This window comes from Gavia stellata, chromosome 2 (genome assembly GCF_030936135.1).
Source record: "Gavia stellata isolate bGavSte3 chromosome 2, bGavSte3.hap2, whole genome shotgun sequence".
Lineage (NCBI taxonomy): Eukaryota > Metazoa > Chordata > Aves > Gaviiformes > Gaviidae > Gavia > Gavia stellata.
Window position 1 is genome coordinate 78,672,045 of NC_082595.1, and position 9,611 is coordinate 78,681,655.

Here is a 9,611-nt window from a genome sequence, read left to right on the forward strand (position 1 = left end):
GAATACAGCTTCACAACTGATACAGAGAAATGAGGAAGTAAAATGTACCGTTGTGACTGACAGAATAAGCCATGTGTTACTGTTCTCTGTGGTGCAGTTTTTTTAAATAGGCCTTATTTTTATTCATCTGTGCGAAGAAGCAGCGGTTGAACTCTGTGGTTTAAATCAAGGCAGTGTGCAAGAGTGAACTAGAAACAGAGTATCTGCATGCTTACTTTGAACTGCCAAACTGAAAGTAATTTTATTTTTTGTCTCTTTAAATCAGTGCAGTGGAATTCTTTCCTCTTGCATGTAGATATATTTGTCAGTTTGTCAGTGTATATGCAATAAAATAAGGCCAGTGTAGGAAATAATGAGGAAAATCAGTTCTCTTCTCTAACAGCCTTGTTTGTTAGTCAGATAAAAGTAGAGTTAAAAAGAACTAGTGCAATAACCTGATGCTGTTAGTCTCCTATCAACCTAGAATTTGACACTCGAGCATCCTTTGCACGACATGCAATTAAATGCCACACAGCAGGATTAAATGAAGTCTATGAAAATAGTGGCCTTGTTAAGAACAAATGGCTGAATAATCTTGTCACAAAGCAAAGGAAAATTCCTGTGCCAAAGATTCCTGGATTGGAGCAATTAGGTAAAAAAGAAAAATCACTGGGCTCTGGGTTTTTCGTTTACCACCAATCCAAAAGAAAAGCCCAGTACTAAAGCTGCTCCAGTGGAGCCTACCTTCCTTCATTTCTAGGAAATGGCATCTGCCTCTTCTTTTTAGCTTTAAGAGCCATTTTGTTTTGACCTTCCTTGAAGTGTCATGTTCTCTGATGGTGGAACTGTGTTTAAATCTGTGTGTGTGTCTGCAGCATTTCTACAATAAACAGTGTGAAGTTCAGATGAAATAAATCAGTAGTTGTTCAGTGGGAGTATGTTAAAGCTATACTGTGTCTTCAGTGTTTCCACAATAAATGGAATGAATATTTACATGTGCATCTGTTGTTGAAAATTACTATCTCCCTGAAGTTAGAACACCATTCTCAAAGTATGCTGAACAAAATTGGTGACTGGATTAAGGTATGGTTAATATTTTCCTGGAAAATTACCTGCTTCAGAAGTTTCTTGTCTAGCTTTACAGGTGAGTACTATCTTCCACCTAGCACTGTAGTAAAAGGGATAATTTCACTTTGTGTTTACAGAATTTTGTACTCTTTCACTAGCCTTGGTTAAAAAGGAGGGGGGGAAGAAGTTCCAAAAAAAAAAAAAAGTTTCTGGATATAGATTAAATTAATTTATGCCTTTGCTATTCTAGAGATCATGAGCAGGACTACGTATGGACAGGGTTGCTATTTCTCCTGTTCTGAAGTTGGAAACTTCAGCTTCCTATGCTTTTATTCTTCTTCCTTGAAAATAGTTCAGTTGAATATCAAAATTAAAAGATAGATACTTACGGGAGTGGATGCAGTAGAAGTGAATGTAGACTTTTTCTGTATCACAGAAGTGAGCCTGAACTGGATTCCGTTAAAACCGAATCAATTTTAGGCATATCAGCAACTGAGAAGCAGTCTAGAAATTTTTGACCAGCATACTAGATTTTGTTTTCTCCTCACCTAATGCACCATTAATACTCATTTTGTATACTGTGTAACTTTTAGTTGAACCTGGAAAGTGAGACTGAAAAAACTGTTATAAATCCTTATATTATTTCTAGACAACAGGCTACAATTAACTTAGTAATACATAACTATTTCCAATTTTATTTTTTAAAGTATCAAAACATAGGATGGGATTCTTGCTCTTGATTCAGCAAGGCTCTTAACACATAACAAACAAGAAAACACAAAAACCACTTAAGTTTTAACTTTCTGCATCATGCTTACAAAAAGGAAAATCTGTAGGAAAAAGGTGTCAAAATATTTTCTGCTAATAGTTATACTGTTTCTATTGCATTGCCATTTCCTGTTTGCACAGCTCTCTGTCAGTTTCATCTGTTCAAAAACATTTCTCATATTCTGTATTTTCAGAAGTAACAAGAGTTTTGAGTACCTCTTGTTTCAGTTCGCCTATGTGACACAGGATCTTGACAAAAATTCGGCAGGTTTTTTGTGGTGACTGTTTTCCTGAAACAATTCTGTGATTGTTACTTGTTGCTGCATTTCCTTAACAGGTATACCGGAATAAGAAGTTGTGCTCTCCGTTCCATCAAGAACCTCTAATTAGGATGTCCACCTGGAATGAGGGAAGTCAGTTCAAAACCAGATTTCACCCATTTCAGAGCAAGAGTTGAACCACTGCTTTGGGAGCATGTCTTAGTGTTGCCAGGTATTTTTAAGTGCATTCTCCTCAATGTCTCTTTGTGACACACTTCTGCTTAAATATCTTTTGGAACATTTAATGCAAAGTTCTACCAACATTAGTAACAGAGATGGAATAATTCTTTGCATAATATCCTACAGCATGTGACATGGGAATTGACCCAAGGTCTGAACCAGTCTTTTACAGCCTGGAAAAGTGCTTTCATCATCCTTTTCAAAAGAGGAAAGGCCACAAAGTAATGGGTGTGTTTTTCAATTCATTATTTCTTTGTTCCAAGGGTACCAACTGTCAGTCATGCACCTTAAAGTATTTGACACACAAAAATATGAGTTAACTTATGTAGGCTTTTCTAATGCTAAACTAGTGAAGCTTTATATAACTCTTCATCATGTATAGGCATCTGTGCACAGTGCTTCCACATCTACATGTTCTTCTGTAACTGATAACAACTGTATTTGCTATGTGAAAGGGTCATCTTAGTTCATTTCTCAGAAGTTGAATTGTTCGTGTGACTTACCTTTTTTTCTGGCTTCTCCTCTCAATCACTTATTTACTTATTTGCCAATTTCTCCTCTTCTACTTTCTGGGAATGTTTGATTCCATGATAAATGAACTAACCTTTGAGTTTAACAGGTCTTCCAATCTTTTAGCATTTGCCAGGAAGAAAAGCTGTGGGTAAGGAAGCCTACACGTCACAAAGACAAGTGAGACAAAGTTCATATGGAAAGGTAGTGTCTCCTCTTAGATCACTTAGAGCATCTGGGAAAGAGAGACAGGCTTTTAAGCTTCAAGCCTCTTCTTTTACATTATAAGCTCAACCATCACAACTAAAACACTGCTATTGTGTTTTGTAAGCTGTTACAGTGAGTAGCATCTTAAGAGGGTCTCCCATTTCTCCTGCATACCTGAATCTCAAAAAGCTGAATGTCTACTCTTTAATCACAGAATCACTATGGTTGGAAAAGACCTGTAAGATCATCAAGTCCAACCACCAACCAACACCACCATGCCCATTAAACCATGCCCCACAATGCCTCATCCACACGTTCCTTGAACACCTCCAGTGATGGTGACTCCACCACCTCCCTGGGCAGTTTATTCCAGTCTCTCACCACTCTCTCAGAAAAGAAATTTTTCCTAATATCCAGCCTGAAACATGATTTGAGAGCAATCAAATCAAACAAAATAAATGAAAATGATTCTCAGTCATAGAATCGTTTAGGTTGGAAAAGACCTTTAAGATCATCAAATCCAACCATAAACCTAACCCTGCTAAGTCCACCACTAAACCATGTCCCTAAGTGCCTCATCCACATCGTCTTTTAAATACTTCCAGGGATGGTGACTCAATCACCTCCCTGGGCAGCCTGTTCCAATGTCTGACAACCCTTTCAGTGAAGAAATTGTTCCTAATATCCAGTCTAAACCTCCCCTGGTGCAACCTGAGGCCATTTCCTCTTGCCCAGTTACATGGGAGAAGAGACTAGCACCCACCTCTCTACAACCTCCTTTCAGGTAGGTGTAGAGGGCAGTAAGGTCTCCCCTCAGCCTCTTCTTCTCCAGGCTGAACAACCCCAGCTCCCTCAGCCGCTCCTCATAAGACTTGTGCTCCAGACCCCTCACCAGCTTCGTCGCCCTTCTCTGGACACTCTTCAGCACCTCAATGTCCTTCTTGTAGTGAGGGGCCCAAAACTGAACACAGTATTTGAGGTGCGGCCTCACCAGTGCTGAGTACAAAGGTATAATCACTTCCCTACTCCTGCTGGCCACACTGTTTCTGGTACAAGCCAGGATGCTATTGGCCACCTGGGCATGCTGCTGGCTCATATTCAGCCAGCTGTCAATCAACACCCCCAGGTCCTTTTCTGCAGGGCAACTTTCCAGCCACTCGTCCCCAAGCCTGTAGCATTGCACTCAAACAGTTGTTGGCTGGCCAAACCCTTTTCTGACACCCATCAGTAAAGATGCTGTCTCTATTAGTACAAGGACACTGGCCTGAGTTGTTATACTGAGGAAGATATGTCTGACGTGAAGCTAAGGAAAGGATATAATTTAACATGAATGATTTGGTATTAACACATTTTGCTATTACTGTGCCCACTGGGAGGAAACCACCACACTAGCAGTAGTGTATTCACCAACAGTGAAGTGGAATACCCTGAAGATATAAAGAGGATCTTGTGGGGATAAGTACTTAAAGAGAAGTTGGTTAGCCTTGTGTTGGTCTCTTTTCTATGAAGAAATACAATGAGCCATTTTTTAAAATGCATTTGTTTAATCTAACAAATCAGACCGTGCTAGAGTCAATTTAAAGCTTTGCTGATTTGCCTACTTCATGCTTCACTCATACAACAGTTACTAATATTTCTACAATTCTGTATCTAATGGACTATATGTTTAGAATTCTGAAAAATAGCTTAAGAAAGGGTTCATTTATTTACACTTTGTGTGATGGTGTACGTAGTCTGTTGCAGAAGTAATTCTTGTCATGTTTAATGCAAGAGTAAAACAATGAGTTATATTTATTTTAGTTTCTTGCCCTCCACCCAGCAGAGTTGCCTGTAGCCCCAGTAATTGTTTTATGTCAGGGTGTTAGTTATTAACAGTTTGTAAGATTCAAATAGCCAGAAAAAGAACTGCAAGAAGACAGCAGTAGTTATTTAAATCCCAGTTGCATAGCAAATGGGGGGGTGGGGCACACAAAGGCATGTCAGAGGATAAAAAAAAATGCTAGTGAGGAACTGGAGACCCTCCCAATTAAATCACCATTGCAACCTTTCTACTTCCCGTCCTTCATAAAGCTGCCGTAATGGTGGTTGGTAATACATTTTAAACTAAAACTACATCTATGTGATTCAAGTCCTTGACATAGAAATAAGGTTTTTATTGTGTGTAAAACCATTGATCTGACTTAATGTAACACTTGGTAATTTCTAAGAAGCTCCGATAGACATCTGGCCAATGTAGTTCTCAAGAGTCATAACTCAATCCAGTGAAAATTGCATTTCTTTGAGACAAGTTATTTCGACGTGAAATTTTAACTGTTTGGCCTTACCAGTTAAGCAGTGCTGTCCTAAAAGACTTGCATGTGTCATTTTGGAGAAGTAATTTTCCTTATCCTGTGTAAACTCCAAAAATGCTGAATTGATTTTTGCTTCTCAGTAGCATACGTAGTAAGATTACACGTTGGCAGAGTTCAGGCCTGGATCAGACACAAAACATGAAAACTCGGGTAGTGGAGTAACTAAAAAGAAGGTTCAGGTACTGATGTGCATTTTCAAGTGAATGCAGATTAACTTTAGAATAATGGTAACTTTGCTCTTACGGCAACATAACCCGTACGAGGTTGCAACCAGTGCAAGAGAGGGTGCCCAGGAGTTGCCCAAAGAAAGTGTGGCTTGTTAAGCCATAATTCTGTTTGCCTTTCCCTCCCTTTAAAGATAGCCATTTGCTGTAGAGTAGAGCTGAGTGAAGAGTGGTAATAGCCTTTCATAAAGTGTTCTTAGAAGGAAATTTCATTAAAAGAATTTCTTAATCTTTTTTGTAGTATACAGAAGTTTCCATATGGCTGCTTCAGAACAGGAAATGAATACAGTAATTTTTCTGGTCTTTCCTAAATCAAATTCCATTGTAGACACTTAATAAGCTTAGCTCAGCCAGACTTGGATATTGTTATGTTTTCTGATGGAAAACATGGTTCTGTTGATGTTTCACTGACTAACCTCTTCTGCTGAAGGATTCTAGCAGTAAATGACTGATCTTCTGTTTCTGAATCATCTACTAGCTGAGAAGACTTAATAGATGAGGAGCCAGAGGGTTTATTTGGTTTTGATTTGGGGCGGGTGGGGTGGTGGTGAAAAGAAAAAAACAAACAAACAAACAAACAAACCAGCCATCTTTCTCCCACTCCCTTTTCCCTGACCATCTGGGCTTTATGGAGAACAAGAAGCGACAAGCACCTTCTGTATCTACAAATTTAAACAGTCTCTGCTGAAGGGGAAAAAAGAGTTTTCCATGTATTTATTAAAAGGAAATTAAGCAAGAGTCCTGCAATAACTGATAATTTGTAAGCAATTTAGGGAAAACACAGATTTCTAAACATCGCAGGTATTTTTTGTGATAATGTGACAATATAAAGAGAATCATTGCTGTGGCCATCTTTAAAAGGAAACTGAAATGGAGTATATTTTTGCAGCTCAGTTCAAGACTGTCTCTGCCTGTCAGTGTTTAAGAGGCATTTGGACAATGCCCTTAATAATTTGCTTTAACTTTTGGTCAGCCCTGAAGTGGTCAGGCAGTTGGACTAAATGATCATTGTAGGTCCCTTCCAACTGAAATATTCTGTTCTAAGACCTAAGTCTGCCAGTCCCACTGAGCATTAAGTAGCTCTAATGCTATTATTTAAGCAAAAACACTTCAGCTGCCTTTTGCATGAAGGGCTGGGGTGGGGTAGGAGAGGAGAGAAAAAAAGACAGGAGGGCATTTCCTTTAATAACACTAAAAAATGTCTGTCTTCTGAATGATCTTAAACTGTATTAATGTACAAAATGTCACTAAGTGAAATTTGGTTTTGACTTGACTGACTTATGCTTTCAAATTTGCATGCTATGCGTGGTCAGTGCATCTTGCATGGTTGTTTTGTTCAGCTGGGAAAGTACAAAACAACTTTAAGGGGAGGGAAGGGTGATTTTTTTTTTTTGCTGTCTAGTAGAAAGGAGGTAATAATGTGTTGCTCTGCTCAGGTAGGATGGAAAATAAAGCCCATAGCAATTACAGAGGAATGAATTATTTGCCACAGTCTGATTTGACATCAAGTCTCTGTCATTACCTTCATCATAACTGGCAGTCACTTTGCACAGTCAAGCACTGCTCCTGCAGTCAGCAGGCCTGATTAAAGATCTGAGACTGAAGTTGAAGGGTTTTTTAAAATATCTGTAACTGGATAACTGGTTCAACTGTAAGTTGAACTATAAATTCATTTGGAATGGCTATGGAAAGGCTTAATTTCTTGTCTGGTATGTTGTTTAGCTAGTGCAGTCTTTGTCCTTTTTCTTTCAGATTTAGAGATGTGTGTATTTTGGAATCCACTTCCAATGCAATTACTTACATTAATATTTTCTGCTATGAAAATAGCTTCTCCTTAAGCTTAAAAGCCCTTGTGTGGAGACAATGAGAAAACAAGATATCTGAATTGTTAATTCATAGCTGGTAGAATTGCTAAGCATCACTGCATGGTTTTGAAAGTAGAGAAAACTGGCAAATACAAGATGTACATAGCAACAGAGAAGGATCCCATGGTGGAAGAATATTCACACAGGGATAGCAGTGTTAAGTTAACATCCCTCTGTAGAGTCATGTTGATGCCAACGGTACTTTAAGCAGCTATTGAGAGCTAAGCATCTGCTGAAGTATTTTGCTGTAGTATGACCTGAAGCCAGATCTGCAAAGGAGATGGCATGTGACAAAGCTGTGTTGTCACATGTAACCAGTGAAGTACATGTTGCCAGCAACAGAACCCACAGTTACCTGTCAGAGGCCTAAACTCTCCCTCCCATGGGAGAAGTGGGCTTGAATTCCTGCAGGCAGAGAGTGGAAATCAGCCTCATTCCCCCTTCTATCACAGATTGGCAGGGGGGGCATTAAATAATTGGCACTTATTCCCTGTTTTAAGAGAAAATGGACAGCTTTGTGAACAGTCCACCTAATCAGTCATTTCATCCTCAAGAGCTGAGAACAAGGACTGCATGATGTTTGTGGAGCCGTGAAAGGTTTAGAAAGAGAACGGCTACCAAGCAGCTGTATATCAAAGGTCTGGGTAGCTGCTGTGTGCGGCCAGCACCTTTAATGTAAAAAATGGACGTATGTGGGCAGAACCGTCTCTAGAGCTGGGCAGCAGCTGAGGTTTTGACTACCCCAGTCAAAGTGCGTGCAAAATGTGTTCACTCAAGCTTAGATGTAATAGATATCTATAACTTTGTATGCATTGCTACATTCTTGGGATTCAAATTATCCCTTCTTACTGAAACAGGCTGTGAAAATCAATCCACAGCAGTCTTCTTCAATCAGTCTAAGAACACACTAAAATCACAAGCCCCAGAAGCTGTGATTCCTCCCCCCAGCTCTCATCTTAACAGGGTGCTAACTTCAAAGGTTACTTTTGACCATTGAAATACCAACTGTATTAAACAAGCAGTCAAAATGCATGCAACCAGTTTGAATTGCTGGAATTGAATTATAAGCAGCTGGCTTCACTTCTAACTGAGGATCTAATGGTAAAAAAAAAAAAAGGGGGGGGGGCAACAGACCAAAACAAAATTCCAAACTAAATCCATCTGTCTGCTTCTACTCAATGAAAGTTAAATAGTAAGTGTGTCACTTTGAAGCCCAGATGAAAGTTTCACTGCTCAGAGAATGTGCAACCTGTACAAACACACTTTTACAAAGGCGGTTATCTTCCTACAGGAGGGAAAAATAAATCTCTCTAAAGGTTTCCTCTTCCTCTGTGCCTGTTTTAATTCTTCTGAATCACAACATATGATGCAAAATCACAACTGCTTGCACAGATGGATGGTTAATATGCAGCTCCTGTTGTTCTGAGGAGGCTGCTGTTTGACTCATGTCTTTTCAGCTGAGTCATGAAGTGTAACTATGCAGTTGTACATTTCTTTGTCTCAGTGCGCCAGGCAAGGAGGCTGCTGTTCACAGCAGCTATCTCTGGCAGCGAGGAAACACAAAAGCGGGGATTTAGAGTGCGTAGCAGGGCAGTGCTGAGCTGGTGCATGCTTCTGCAACAATGGAGAGCCATGGCAGGCCTCTGCCCCAGCATGGCTGGCCTCAGCCAGCATCCCCTCTCCTACCAGCCACCCGGTAGGCAGTTCACATGTGTGTAAGAAGGCACAGAGGAGAGGCACTATAAGAATTCAAGGCAATTAGATGGAAATAATTTCTCCTAAAATGCTGATTCTTCAGAAATCTCAAGCTCAGCAAGTCAACTAGCTCAGTCAATAAAGATTTTTTTTTCCACTTTTTGCATAGTGCTTATACTGCACTTCATTTTGATCTGAGAACTACTCATAAAGAAATGTACCAAACCTTCCTGAATAGGCCTCAGTCGTGTCCCAAAGTATCCTCTGAGGTCCCTCTACCCCCACACGCAGTTTGTTTGAAATCACTGCCTCCAGCTGTAATTGTGTCCTGGAGCATTTGCTTTAAATGAAAATGGCTTCACGTTGAACCCTAACCCTTATTATCATCCTCAAAAGGAAAGAGGCCCAGTGGTAGTTCTGTTCCTGTAAACGGTTGGAGTAGAC